Source organism: Rhinolophus ferrumequinum, chromosome 26, assembly GCF_004115265.2.
Source record: "Rhinolophus ferrumequinum isolate MPI-CBG mRhiFer1 chromosome 26, mRhiFer1_v1.p, whole genome shotgun sequence".
Lineage (NCBI taxonomy): Eukaryota > Metazoa > Chordata > Mammalia > Chiroptera > Rhinolophidae > Rhinolophus > Rhinolophus ferrumequinum.
The window spans coordinates 13,357,687-13,373,438 of NC_046309.1; positions in this window are offsets into that span (position 1 = coordinate 13,357,687).

The following is a 15,752-nucleotide window of genomic DNA, read 5'->3' on the forward strand; positions in this document are numbered from 1 at the left end:
ATTGTGAGGTTGTGAAGCATGGAGAGCCTGGCCCTGGTAAATGAATGAGAGAGAGAGAGAGAGAGGGAGAGAGAGAGAGAGAGAGAGACAGAGAGAGACAGAGAGAGAGAGAAAACACATGCACACTGGGGGCCAGGCAGGAACACCCCCCGGTTTCTGGAGCCAGGGAAGTGGATAGTGGGGTGGGTAAAGGCAGTGGGTCTTCTGTGACAGCTCTGAATTCTCACCCACTTGGGTGACAGGAAGGAGAAAGTAGAAGAGTGTCACCACAGATGTCCTAACTCAACAATCAGACGAGCAGAGTTCCCTCTTACTCAGTCTTTTGTTCTATTCAGATCTTCAATTGATTGGATGAGGCCCACCCATGTTAGGGAGGATGATTTGTTTTAATCAATGTACTGATTCAAATGTTCATCTCATCCAGAAACATTCATAAATGCATTCAGAATAATGTTTGGCCAGTGTCGGGGCATCCCAGGGTCCAGCCAAGTAGACACAAAAAAATTAACCATCACAGAAGGTGACACTAATGGGTAGTTTCTAAGCAAGGGGCGGAAAGAAAGTCCTTTGGAATCTGTGAAAAGGAGAAAGAACAAATCTCCTATATTTTATCTGCCTTTGTACCAGCCATCGTGTCCAGCGTAGTGGGCCTCCTGGGTGCTCTGCTTGAACCTCATTCTCCATTTCATGCCCTACTATCTAGGGAGCACTCTTGCCTTCCATAAAGTCTGTGATGATGCAAACCACTAAGAGTATTAAAAGGTCTAGGATGCACATAGAAAAAGTAATAATAAAAACAACAACAATAATAATAATAGAGCCACACCCATGAAAAACTGCAAGTAGACAAGCTTTGGAATTCTTTTCCCTTCAAATGAAACAATATATAATTCAGAAGTGGGAAGAGGATGGTAAAGAGAGAAATTGGACCTTGAGTCATGTCATAGGACCTTTTTGTGAGTCCTGGACCACTGGCAACATACACATCTGGATAATAAAATTCAGTAACCGGCAGAAGAATAGGATAGAATCCTGACCTTTGGTCTCTTACTGCCCTTAGGTACCCAGGTGGGCAAATCTGTTTGAATTATTTATCTGCTTTGTAAAGAGTTTTGAAGATACAAACAGCTCTGAATATGCATAGTATTTTCATTATAAATAAAGAGAGGCTTAGGGCATTTTTCAAAGTTCATTAATTATTGAGGTCCCCTCAAGCAGCTCTCACTCTGTCATGTTTTGATTTTTGTTCCTGACCAAATCAAGTGACTCAAGAGTCCATCTTGATTATGAATTCATTCAGAAAGCAACTTATAGCTTTTATAAAATTATTTTGAGTAAAAAATCAGGTTGGAAAAATTTGATTTTAACTGCTTAGGTACTGAATTGCTCTTCATACTACAGATTTCTAAAAAACATTGTGGCAAAATATGTATGACATAAAATTTACCATCATAGCCATTTTTCAGTGTACAGTTCGGTGGCATGAAGTACATTCACACTGTTGTGCAACCATCACCACCCCAGAATTCTTTTCATTGTGCAAAACTGAAACTCTGTACCCATCAAACAATAACTCCGCATTCACCTTCCACCCCAGTCCCCAGCATCCACCATTCTATCTTCTGCCTCTATGAGCTTGAGCAGTCTAGATACCCCACGTAAGTGGAATCAATCAGTCTTTGTTTTTTTGTGACTGGTTTATGTCACATAGCATAATGGCCGAATGGTTTATCCATGTTGTAGCATGTGTCAGAAAACTCCCTTCCTTTTTAAGGCTGTATGTATAGACCACATTTTGCTTATCCATATATCTTCAGTGGACACTTGGGTTGCTTCTATCTTTTGTCTACTTTGAAGAATGCTGCTGTGAACATGGGTGTCCAGAGACTCTGCTTTCAATTCTTCTGAGTGTATACCTAGAAGTGGATTTGCTGGAGCCTATGATAATTCTATTTTTAATATTTTACAGAACTGTCATACTGTTTTCCATAGCAGCTGCATCATTTTACATTCCCACCAACAGTGCACAAGGGTTCCAATTTTTCCACATCATCACCAATACTTGTTATTTTCTGAGGCTTTTTTGACAGTAGCCATTCTAGTGGGTGTGAGGTTATATCTCTGGTTTTGGTTTGTATTTTTCTAATGATTAGTGGTGTTGAGCATTGTTTCATGTGCCTATTGGCCATTTATGTATATCTTCTTCGGAGAAATGTCTATTGCACTCCTTTGCCCGTTTCTATCGGGTCACTTGCTTGCTTGTGTGTGTGTGTGTGTGTGTGTGTGTGTGTGTGTGTGTGGTTGTTGAGCTGTGAGCATTCTTTATATATTCTGGATATTAATTTTGATCAGAAATATGATTTGCAAATATTTTCGCCCATAACCATGGGTTGTGTTTTCACTCTGTTGACTGCATGCTTTGATGCACAGAAATATTTCATTTTGATGTAGCCCAATTTATGTGTACTTTTGTTTCCTGTGCTTTTGGGGTCATACCTGAGAAGTCAGTGCCAAATCCAATGGCATGTGGCTATTCTCCTGTTTTCTTCTAAGAGTTTTATGGTTTTAGCTCTATGTTTAGGTCTCCGATCCATTTTGAGTTAATTTTTATATCTGATTTAAGGCAAAGATCCAACTTCATTCTTTCGCAGGTGGACATCCAGTTTTTCCAGCATCACTTGTTGAAAAGACACCACTGCTTTCTCCAAAGTTTAAAATTCTCAGAAGAAACTAAGACTGTCTCTTTAGGCAGAGAGTGTTAACAAGATGAGACTGATTATAGGCAGATACTCCGAGTACTTCACCAGTATTAACTCAATAATCTGCAAGGTATAGGCACTGGCGGTCTCCATGTCTCCCCTGCGCCATCTGTTCCCTTCCAGTCTCTGTATCCCTGGAGGGGCTGACCCTGCAGACAGTATCACCTGGCTCCCCTGTCTTCTGTCTTTTGATTGATTTTGGCCAATGGGAGGCAGGAGACAGGAGGGTAGGCAGAAGAATGGTCAGTGTTTCCCTTGCACCTCCCGCATCCCTCTGTGTCTATGGTTCCTATCTGGAGCCCCTAACATAGCTCAGCCCTCATCCGGCTCTGGAACACTGTTTGCTTCCCTTGATCCTTCAGTTCCTGCTGTGGCCCTGAGTATCTCAGGAATATCTAAGGAAACCTGTGCTGGTTTCCTTAACTCTGCCCATCCCTCGGTAAAGAGCCCCTTTATGAAATTGTCTTCAGAACCCTGCCTGAGTGGGCCTAACATCTCCTGCTGGGTCCCTGACTGATAAGAATGGTAAGTGAAATGAAGACACCATTTGAAAGGAGCCAATGAAACTGATTAGTCTAGTAAGATTTTCACCCTGATACTTACATTCTATTTGTAAGTTGAAGGTTGGGTGACGGAGGCCCAGGAGTTGGCATACGCGTGCGTTCTTTCTCTCTCTCTCTCTCTCTCTCTCTCTCTCTCTCTCTCTCTCTCTCTCTTTCTCTCTCTCTCTCAGAGGGGGGCGGGCGGTGTAGTATAGGGGAAGGGAAGGGAAACTCTGAAGTTACTTTTTTGAAAGGCTAAGCTTGCAGAGGGAAAACAATGTAAAAGTTTGCCATGGGCATATGAAAGACAGTTTGGGGAATATAATCAATAATGTAAAGATTTTTGTAGGGTGTCAGATGGGCACATGTCTTATTAGGGAGACCACTTCATGGACAGTGTAGATGCTTGACCGCTGCACTGCACACCTGAAGCTGAAGTTGAATTATATTGTATGTCAACTACAATTTAATATATAAAGTCACGGGATATGGAGTACAGCATAGGGAAGAGAGTCAATGGAATTGTATTGGGTATATACCATGTGAGAGGGGTAATAGATTGGGGGAGAAGGGTTATCACTGTGTGAGGGGTGAAATGTCTAACTATTGCATTGTTTTGTACACTTGAAACTAAAAATAAAATAAAATAAACAGTGTAAAAGATCAATATTCCTTGTCAAGTACTGAAGATGGCGATTCTAAGCAGACCAGTAGTAGGATTTCACACCACTAGCAGCTTAAAGCTGCCAGAAGGGTTTCTCCAGTTTCCCCAAACTTACTCAATAAGTAAAACATTATTTATATACCACTCAGCCATAGAAATAAGTTTATAATTTGGGCATTAGAAGCAAGCCCAAGGCTGGAGTACATTAAGCAATAATTTATATCAGAAGTGAATGAGAGAGATAGCACAAATCTAGGATTATACAAGAATTCCATTTCTTTCAGTTTTACTTCTTTGGTCATCTCTCAAAGGAAATGTATCTCCCCTTGGCTCATTTCTCTTCTATGCATTTGGACCTAATAAATGGGCAAACACCATCCACACCCACCTCTGCGTCAGTTATTGAATGTGATTGTGTCTGAAAGTTACTTCTACCATCTAGCTGGACTTAAACCATTCTGTAAACTACACGCGGAATTTTGTACCCTCGGGGCGAAAACTTGGCACAGGTCTAGTCAGAATTACAGCACTTCCTACACCTGCCAGCCACCCACATTGCTGATTCAATCTGAAAGACGATACTTCTGTACTCATAAATGTCCCCGACCACCTCCCAATAGCAGCTCTCGGAATCGCAGGCTTACACCTCGGAAGGGAATAATCAATGCACCACTTGTGGGATGTTTTATAAACCCAACCTAGTCCTAGGATGACAGTCGTCACAATTTACAAGACGTTACATTGGCTAATTCCTAGTCCTTTGCCATCTCAAAAATTACCCGTTAAGTTAAAATTTAAAAGAAATAAATGTATATGGATCATAGTTAAAAATACAGAGATACTCTCTGTGCCCAATTAACTTATACGTATTCAAACAATGAGTAGGAGGCTGGGAGAGAGGATTTCCAAATTCGATTTATATCTCCCCATCCAACCATTTCTCAAAGTAGTTGCCAAGTTTTCTTAGATAAATCCTAAACAATATTTTATACTTTCATTATGCTTATTTTTAAAAATGAAAGTAAAAAGACAAAGTGTTTTTCACCCTGACAATAAACCTGTACAGGCAGAGAATTAGATGTCAGAATCTTTAAAAGCAGTCACATTATTTAACTGATGAATTAGTAGGAATATGTGGAAGAGAAGGTAGGATTTTAAAGTTAAAACTGAATAACAATTAGGTTTTATTGTCATTAAAATTCCACTTTCAGCTGCTAGTAATTTTCTTTTGACTACAAAAAACATTAGTTCTGAGTAAAGAGGAAAAAGATCTACATTGTTTTACAACAGCACCCACTGAAGAGGCTGCCACCGTAGTAAGAGGTTGTCATTTGAATCGCGTAGACAGTGTGAAAATGAACAAAGGAAAACCTCATTCAAAATGGACTCCGGAAGCCACCAAGGAAGGGTTCTCATGCACATGTCATTCATTACAGCTTACTTTATACACTCCAGAAGGAAGAAGCTTACTATACACACCCTGGCAGGAAGAAGGAAGATTTTCTCCTTGCCCAGCAACAACCCAGCCAATAAGAAGCCACCAAAACTTGAACTCTCACTCTCTTCCAATCAACTTTTGTTCAAAACTGCCCCTCCAAACTCCTCCCTTTCTCTGTAAAAGCACGCTCCTCTCCTTTGTTTTCTGGACTTGCCTATGGTCCGCCATAGTTTGCATATCTCAAATTGTGATTCCTCTATTATTGCCAAATAAACTCAATGTTCCTGGCCAAACTGCTTACCTTTTTGCTTTAAAGGTTGACAATAGGAAGAGAGGAACAGGAGAGGGGAAGATTGGTAAAGAAAGAATGCCCTGGGGTGCATGTGAGAATCTTGAAAGCATGAGCAAACTCACATAGGAAACAGTATCACTGTTTCCAGTGGTAGGAAAAATGATGAGGGAGTATAGGAGGTAATAGCAGAAACCAGCATCTGGGCCCCTGTCTTCATACAGGGCACAGAGCACTGGACACCAAGGTGTCCATTATCGAGTAAACGATCAGGTGCTTTGAATGGGAAGGTTGGGGGTGTCATGCAAGGCCAAAGACAAGTCCACTTAACTCCAAATAATAGTATTGGTTTTAAGCCTTTAGCAAATTTCCATCAAGATACTGGTTGGTGTATGGAATTTATTTGAGGAGAACTTGGGTTTGCAGAATGACTATACCTTACCACCTTTCCCTTCCCTCCCCCAAACAAATACTGGTCTACTATGAATGTCACCCAAAATATCCACCCCCCTAATTCATGATTAGAGTAATAAATATAGAACCTGAATACATTTAATTGTTAAGCAGGTCCATCCATGAATTGAGAGCAAAAGAGCATATGCATTTAAAATATGTGACAAACTATAGAATATGAGCTGTAGGCTATCAAAGCTACAATTCTGAGTTCAACCACTCAAAAACTGAACTATGTAAGGTGAGGAAAAACCACAGCAAGAGTGATGTGTGTAAATTGAAAATAGGGACAAGGCCACCACTGCTAAACCTCAAGACGTCTTAGAAAATTAGATATTAATTAAAGTGAGTCTGGTAAACACACAACTCTTGGAGAAAAGCAGCAGATTGAAGAAAGCTGATTCCATAAATTCTGGAAGCTTCTGAGAATGGTTACTCTACTAGAATGGAGCAACAAGAAGTCCATCTCAAGGAGCAACAATTAAAAACAGAGCTGCCAAGAAAGGAATGACTCAGCAAGAAGATGGCAGCCCCTTAAAAATGAAATGTGGGTCAGAGCCTCAGCCCTCCCTAGCTTTCCTAATGGCTCCTCTGAGGGTAGTTCCGTTAACATCGCTGTCTATCCCTTAAAAAGGAAAACGAACATCCCATGATCTCATCACAGCACTAAAAGGGGTCACATTTCAGTTAGCAAATGGCAGTCTCTCTTTGTAATTTACATACTAAACAAGAGCTTCTAGATTCCTGGAATGTCTTAAGGGGGACAAGAGAAATAAGAAAAGGTGCCTATGCCAACCCATGGTTTAGTCGGAGAAACTCAGCTACACACAGATGACCCATAAAGATGGCTGGGTTTTGCAATACAGTGCGAGAGATGCTAATGCTGGAGTTATGGTCCAAGTGCCGAGGGAAAGCACAGGCCGCCTCGGCCAACACATCCCGTGTGGATCCCAGCATTTCTCATTATCATGAGCTAGTGAACAAGCACAGTATCAAGTCCTAGGGAGGAGAGAACGGGCGTGCCAATGTTTTCCTTTTCCTTGGGGGGCCCTAATTTGCTAGACTGGCTCTAGGTGCCTCTTTCTTCAATATTTATGAAAAAGACCTCATTCTACCAGTTTCCTCAGTGAACTCTGGGGAACTGTAAATTATTTCATGTGTTTCCCCTGAAAACAAATCTAGGATGCCACTCCCCTAACAAATTAATAGGCAGTTGGCCCACCCAATACTGCCACCATTTCTAACACAGATGGAACAAAAGGATTTCATAATAATGGTACCTGGTATATGCCAGGCACTAGGCTGGGTTCTTTATGTACATTCCGTTTCTTCATATTCAGAATAGTAGGGATTATTACCTACCATTTGCAGACCAGATAAGAGTTTAGGTTAGGTGACTTGCCTAAGAGAACATGAGCTAGTAGGTGATAGGGTAAAAAATGTAAAGCCAGGTCTTCTGATCCCAAAGCCCATGCTCTTTCTAGCACATTGTGTGTATCCCGCAAAAATCTGAAATAAACTCAAGTACCACAGAAGTCTCTTGGAGGAAAAAAGCTGCCATTACTTTAGTGTAACAAGTAGAATCAACAGCTGGATCACGGGATACCTCGGCTGGTATTTGCCAACCTAACCTCTATTATCTCCCATCTCCACTCTGCCTCTCTTTCCTAACAAAACCTCAGTCCCCCCCCAACCCCTACCCTAGAACCCCCCCCTTGGAGCAGCCACAGGTGCTGCTGTTTCCTGGAGGCGGGCTCCCATCTAGCTGCAGCCCCAGATTGATTTCACCCAGTCCTGTTCCTTGCTGGTGATTGGATTAGGACGGTCACATAGAACTAGTCTGGCCAGTGGTATGTCGCTACTGAAGGAGCTTCTGAGAAGGTTTTCCTAGTTCTTTAAAAAAAGGATCAGAGGCAGAGGTGATTTCTTCTGCGTGGACTGGGGACCCTTCCATACAGGGCTCTGGGAGCCTGTATCACCAGCTTTCATAGTGGGATGGGGTCAGTGAGAGGGAGCCTGGGATTCCAAACACGGCTGCCTTCTGCCCAGGCCAAGGACCATCTTGGGTCTTTCATTATTTCCCTTAATGATGGGAACTCTTTTGGGTGTTTCCAATGGTTAACCAGCTCCTTAAGTCATTTTGCTTTTTTTTTTTTTTTTTTTTTTTTGGCCTTTTGGTAGAATCCGGGGCAGTTAATCACTTCATATTCATTTCTCTCTTGTAATTTAGAGAGTTTTCTCTGTGAAATGCAAAGCAATTTCACAGAAGCCATAGGAATCTTCTCTCCGCAGGATCCTTTATAAGATCAAACAGGTATCTGTCAAGAAAGAGCACTCATCCCAGGCCAGAGCTCTTTAATGTGATAATGTGGTGATGCCTGGTCTCGGATTTCTTCAAGGTTCTGCAGACTGCACCCCACCGCCTGCCGTACCTCTTCTCCCAGTTTGGTTCTCTCTCAGTATCTTCCTCCCTTTTCTCTCTCTCAAATTCAAATGAATTTCTCAACATTCTCTGCGTTCTTTATACTCTTACCCCCTTTACTTTACAACTTTATGCTCACAGGGCACCCCAGATGTTTATCCTTAAATTTGACAAATGCTCACGGAGTGCCTGCTATGTGCAAAACACTGTGATAAGCACAGTGCAGGACGGAAACCTGAGTGACGTCCCTGCCCTCAGTGAGCTTATATTCCAATAAAAGAAATACGTCAGGGTAAAGTGAGGGAAGCAGAAAGTACAAATCAGCATCCCATTTTGACCAGCTGAGGCAGGAAGGGAAGGTGGGGCTGAGGGTATGGGGGGGTGGGGGGCGGGGAACCAGGCAGAGGAGGATGAGTCGGCTCCTCGTGCCCCCCCCCCCCCCCCCCCCCCCCCCCCCCGCCCAGGCTGCAGATCAGCCGTGGGACTGACTGCAGGAGGAAGAGGCTCCCACAGCCTCTTTTCTGCTTCACCCTTTCCTTGATCTCTCTTCTTACCCAGCCTGTTGACCCTTTTTGTGCATTTCTACCTTCTCGCTCAAATAAGGAGCTCTTTTCAACTACGTTTTAAAAAGTATTATTATTATTAATTATTATTATCATTATTGCCGTTACCTTCAGTTCCCTTTTTCTCCCATAAGCTGGGTCATTCCCAGGATCTTCGAAGACGGGGTGTGAGGCAGAAGTAGCTCCAAGACGTCAGGTCAAGTCCCTCTCCTCAGCCTGTGGGGTTTAACAGGAGACAAGAGGTTAGTAGGAGAGAAGGGGCTGAGACTTGCAGGGAGTGGGCAGCTGGCTTCGCCTCCTTCCCTGCCCAGCTTCCGTGTGTGCTGAGCGCACCTGCATAGTGCTATGTGGGGTGGGACAAAGGGAGGGAGATGGGGTGCCTCCAGGGACACATGTGCCTCGATCAGATTGGAGAATCCCATGGCCTGCATCCACGTGACGCATTCACTGCCAAAGATAAGGCGGCCCACCAAGTTCTACTGCGTGGAGGGTGGGCCTCTGTCCTTATGTCACTCAGAGCTAAAAGGACCATGAATATAGAAAACTCGAACCTCTTACTGGCAATGCTTCACTAGCTGTTCCTGGTAACACATACGTGGGCAAGGCATTTAGCCTCTTTGATCTTCAGTTTTCTCATCTGAAAATTGTGGGTAATAAACAATTTGCCCAGGCTCGATGATGGAAGAATTAAATGAAATAATGTAAATGTGGCACTTAGTACAGTATGTAGCACATAGAAAGCACTTCATAAATATTAGTTCTTATTCATCCCACCCCCCAAATCTTTCCGTAAACATTTACTTGAATTCTAGTTTGGTCTTAGCACAAATAATATTTGTAAACTGAGTCCTGTAGCCAACCCTTAAACTGGAGGAAATACTAGGTAATTTTGAAGAGCTTTCTAGTAAGTTAATTGGCCAATATTTCTGAAGTAAAGAAAGACCATCTATTTGGAAACTGAGGTAGGAACCCTTACCTAGAAAGCTGAAAACTGATGTGGGCGAAAAGCTTGGCAAGGACTGAAGCCCTCCCTGCTTGCCAAGAGGTAGACTTCATACAAAAAAAAAAAAAAAATCCCATAAAATACCTGAAACACTATAAGTATTAATTATATGTCGAAATGGTAATATTTTGGACATACTGGGCTAAATAAGATAGTTCATTAAAATATTAAATTTTATTAAAATGAATTCCACCTGTTTCTTTTTACCTTCTTTAATGTGGCCACTAGAAATTATTTAATTACTTGGGGCTCACATTATATTTTTATTGGACAATGATGACATAGTGAGTAGTTTATGTGACAAGCCATCATGTGAAATATTCTCCACTTTTATTTGGCTTAATAAGTTTTGGTGAGGAGATCATATGAGATATTTTCCACTTTCATGCGCCTTAATTAATACTTAAACATAAAGGAGTTAACTATGGTCCGTATGAGTTAAGCGTATTCTTCTACTTCCCTTCAATGCTGAACTTAACCAAGGCTTTTCTTACCCTATTTTATAGAAAGTACTTTCTCTCATCCTGGTGCTAAAAGCATCCAAGGTCTTTTTCCCAGATGCTGCTTCTTTTGTCTCTTTCTCCCGATGCATCCATTAAGAACCCTTTGATGACTGGAGCTTCCTCTGTCAGAGAGCTCCATGCTCACCAACTAATTAACTCAGCAAAGAAAGCCAAGCTGTTATCATGTGGGATTTGCTTTCTTACTCCCTTGGTGTCTTCACTTCCGGTTTCCTGCTATGGCCAGAAGAACAAAGTGGGGAGATCACCGTGGATCTCAGGTTTGACTTCAGGCTTTTATTTTTCCAGCTGTGAAAGACACCTCGACAAATATTATAGCTATTTCATTACTTCATCCTTCCACAGAGAGGAATGCTTTTGCAAGGTTCAACCAGTTTTTGCCACTGACCAACCTTTCCTTTGTAAATAGTATTAAACAAACAAACAACCCCAAAACAACAACCCACATTTGAATAGATTAGAACAACCTTTAAACCAATTAACATACTGTTTTTCTTTCCCCATTTCATTTCCTATACATGTTATTTTTCAACTGGCTTCAAAATTTCAATTCTCTTGTCTCGGTGAATGATGCCACATTTTCTTTCAAGTTCGTATTTGCTTCCAAGTTCAAGTGCCTGCCAGACGCCTCTACTTGGGAATCCCATAGACACCCCAAAGTCAATGTTTGCAAAGGAACTCCTCAACTCCCTCCACACGGTTCTCCCTTCCTCACAAAATCTGTTAATGTGGTGACTGTCCTCCAGTCACCAGGTTCAAAATGTTAACAACGCTATGTTCAATTCCTCTCTCCCTTCCTCTCCTCTCACAAACATTTGCCAGGCCAGCATATAACTTCCTCAGTTGTCTTTATCTCCTCGTCTCCATTCTGCTGCCACGTGCCTATTTCGGTCCTTCTTTGCTGCTTTTCAGATGACTGCTGCAGCCAGCTTCCTCCCTAGGCTGCTACTTGTCTCCTCTGTGTCTAAGTAGGTGTGCCCAAGTGCATATTCCTGTCGAGGCTCTGCTCAAATCACTTCCCAGCATACAACCTGGTTCCCCCGACCTGCAGACTGACGTCAGACACCTCAAATCACTTTCTGCTAAAGTAGACATACATATAAATGCCAAAAACCAACTGAGAAGCAAACTCTGCCTGATAAAAGACTTCCCAGCATTCAAAGCGCTCTACTGCGTGGCCCCAGTATACCTTCCCACGGCTCCTGGTCAGACTCTTGGTTCCAGTAGAACTGAACTGTTGAGTGCCCCCAATACTCAAGCACATTCTTCTTCTTCTTCTTTTTTTTTAAAGAGGGCACAGCTCACAGTCGTCCATGTGGGGATCGAACCGGCAACCTTGGTGTTATCAGCACCACGCTCTAACCAACTGAGCTAACTAGCCATCCCTGAAAGCACATTCTTAATTCAATAAGCTGTGTTCTTCCCTTCACCTGAGGCTCTCTTTTCCCACATCTCAATACACAGTCCTACACGTTGATATTAGTTTGCTAAGTCAGCCATTACAAAGTACCACAAACTGGGGTATTTAGAACAACAGAAATTTATTGCCTCACAGTTCCGGAGGCTGGTCTGAAATCAAGATGTCGGCAGGGCCATCTTCCCTCGGAAGGTGATAGGGAAGGATGTGTTCCAGGCCCCTCTCCTGGCTTCTAGTTAAATCCCTTGGTTTGTGGCAGCAAAATCCCAATCTTCAAATGGCATTGTCCTGTGAATGTGCCTCCAAATTTCCCCTTTTTCTAAGGACATGACTCACATTGGATTAGGGCTCCCCTTACCCCAGTAGGACCTCACCTTAACTATGTACATTTACAATGACCCTATTTCCAGATAAAGTAGCATTCTGCAGTACTGGGGGTTTGGACTTCGACATATGGATTTTGAGGGGACACAATTCAACCCATAACACCATCCTTACAGCCATGCTCAAATGTCGCCTCCTTCTGGAAACATCCCTGGCCCATGCGCCATCTCCCTACGCCCAGCCTGACCTAATCTCTATCCGTCTTTGACCACCTCTGGCTAAGTAACCCCTAAGTAACTTTTCTGTGCTTTATGACATAAGCACTGACTTAGCACCTGGTCAGGTATTTGAGTTGGCTCCAGGCTATTTTTGGAAAGGAATATTGACCTTGATTGCAGGATCTCTAACTCCCATGTCCATCTCTCATCTCCCTCGGAAGATGAAGGAGGAGAAGCATAAATGCTTTGAAGAGGGCTCTCCTTGGCCCTACAAATCTGCTGTGTGATGAGATGTCCCCGTGGCGATTCCCTGCCATGAGAGTGCTGGAGTTCTGAAGACCGTTCTGAGAACTCCATCACCTCCAACTGCTAGAGGCTATACTTCCACTCACTACCACTGAAGAACTGGGATTGCTCCTAGCCATCCCCACAACAGCAGCTCTCCCGCCCAGAGCAGTAAATCTGCAATTTATGATGCAGATCTTGATTTCTTTTCACAGCCTGCTCAGCCACACTTTTGCGGTTTTGATTAGGAGATAGTGCCCTGTGTGCAAGAATTGGGTTGGGTCACACCATTTAATAAAGCTATCATGACTAATGCGAGCACTACATACAAAAGGGGACAGGAGTCCCACAGCTGTACTCTTTGCAGCATGAAATCTTGCAGCTTCCACTTGGGTAGGGACCTTGTTGATGTCACAGGGTGAGGGATTAAGTTATAATTATGTAGATCTAAATTACCTTCCAGCAAACCCACTGGCGGTTCTTCATTAACATCGCAGCAGGCTTTAATTCCAGCCCAACACTGATCACCCTTCAGCTGTCCGACACCCAGCCTGCAGAATATATTTGGAATTAAAACTCTGGTTGACAAGAACGTCAGGTGCCGTTTCTCTCCTTTTGTGTCAGACTTGATTTTGTTTAATAAGTGTGAGTCCCCCTTTCATGGCAGTGCTCGGGTGTGTGTTGGCAGGTGCCACAGATTTGACCGCACTGCCCAAAGCTCACTAACTGAGAACCTGCAGTTAGGAGGGACCTTAGGTATCACTGCAACCCCATGTCAGCTTTCTTCTAGAAACTTTTAGGACCAAAGTGGCCAACCAATAGGACCATGGACATTGTCTAGGCCCAAATCATACTCAGAATCAGAGCTAACACGTCTTTCTGTCTTTCCAGGAGTGCTGAAATAACCAGGAGGAGAGGCTCAGGGATCAGTGAGGAACTTGGATGTTTCCATTCCATATCAGTTGCGGAGGCTGATCTCTGGTCAATGTGCAGAGTGCCTCAGGAGTGGCTAGGTGATTCTTTTGGGGTTGCCAGAATCTTGTCTCAGCAAGGACTGTCTATGAGCCAAAACCACCTCCTCGGTCTTCCACTAGGGTGAACCAAGGAGATTGTCGCCCAATGCAAGTGAGATAAAATAGCCTTGTTTTAGGAGACTGCAAGGCAGCCCCTGTAAGCAATAGATGGAGAGATCTGCTTTTTCTCCATTAAGGAGGGAGCTAGGCTTTCGCATACTCACCTTAAGGGATCGGCTACCCATATACTTTTTTCCCTTCTCTGTAACGGGGAATATGCTTCATCCTCCCTGATATCAGGTAATGTTCCGGCCCTGACAAAAATCAGAGGGGAGGTGACAGAGTTGGGAGGAACAATGTGGGCCAGTAGATCTCCAACCAGAATTACCTGTGGGCTTAAAAAAAAGGAACATATTGCCTGGTCCCATGAGGCTTGCTAAGTCAACATCCCCAGGGGGTGGGAGTGAAACTTTCTTTTTCTTTTAGCTTCTATCAGGTTTAATTTTAATTGTAGCAAGCGTCCTGATTCTTCTATGTGGTTTCTGGTCCCTGCTTTTTATTTTTAATCTTAGCTTGTTTGTGTATATGTGTCATAATTCCAGACTACTTCCAATTCTTTCTGGAAAACAGAAGGTAATGGGAATGGTGGGTGTCAAATTATAAGTAAAATTAAAAACAGAGCTCATTCACCAAAACCACCCACCCCCTAGAGAAGAAAACCACATTCATCATCTGTGATAAATGGCCATCTGTCTTTGCTTGAACTCCTTTAAGTGACAATTAGTTCACTACTTTAAAATGTGACCTATTCCATTGTGGGCTGTCAGTGAGATAAAAAGTTCTTCCTTAAATCGCAACAAAATTAGCTTCCTGGTGACACTTCTCTACTGATCTTAATTCTTTCCTTTGATAATTTAACAGCATTTTTTCCTCCCAGCATGTACGAGTTACTACTGCTGCGTAACGTATTATCCCCAAACTTAGCTACTAAAACAGCCTGTCCTCTCAGATGCAGTTTCTGAGGGTCAGGAATCCAAGAGAAAATGACTTAGATGGTTCTAGTTCAGGGTCACTCATGAGCTTATTAGTAAGATGTCAGGTGGTGTGGGTATAGTCCCCTGAAGCCTTTGATTGGACCTGGAAGGTTTGCTTCCAAGATGACCCAGTCACATGGCTGTTGTCAGACAGCCTGAGCTCCTTGCGTGTGGCACTCCCCAGAGGGATGTTTGAGTGTCCTCATGACATGGCAGCTGGCTTTCCCCTGTGCAAGTGATCCAGGAGAGCAAGGAGAAGTCTCAATGTTTTCAGGACCTGGTATGGTTACACAATGTCACTTCTTCCACATTCCACTCAATAGAATTGAGTTGCTAACGACAGCCCAATTCAAGACGAGGGGAATTAAGCTCTGCCTCTTAAAAAAATAATAATTTCTATCTCTTCACGGATATTCTCTATTTGGTGAGACATTATTCTTCCCTTTAATTCTCTAGACATGGTTTCCCTTAGTTCTTTGAACATACTTGTAATAGCTGATTGAAAGTCTTTATATAGTATAAAGTCCGACATCTGGGCTTCCTCAGGGACAATTTCCAGCGACTGCTTCTTTTCCCGTATGTGGGCCATATTTCCCTGTCTCTTTGTATGTCTCATAATTTCTTTGTTGAAAATTGGACATCTTTCCTTAAAGGTTTTTTTGTTCATACTTCTAACGTGTACAATTCAATGGATATTCAGAACTATCCCCACTATCGAATTCCACTCCCTTCCATCACCTCAAAAAGAAACTCCATACCCATGAGGTGAAAACTAGACATTGAAAATAATACAACGTGGCAACTCTG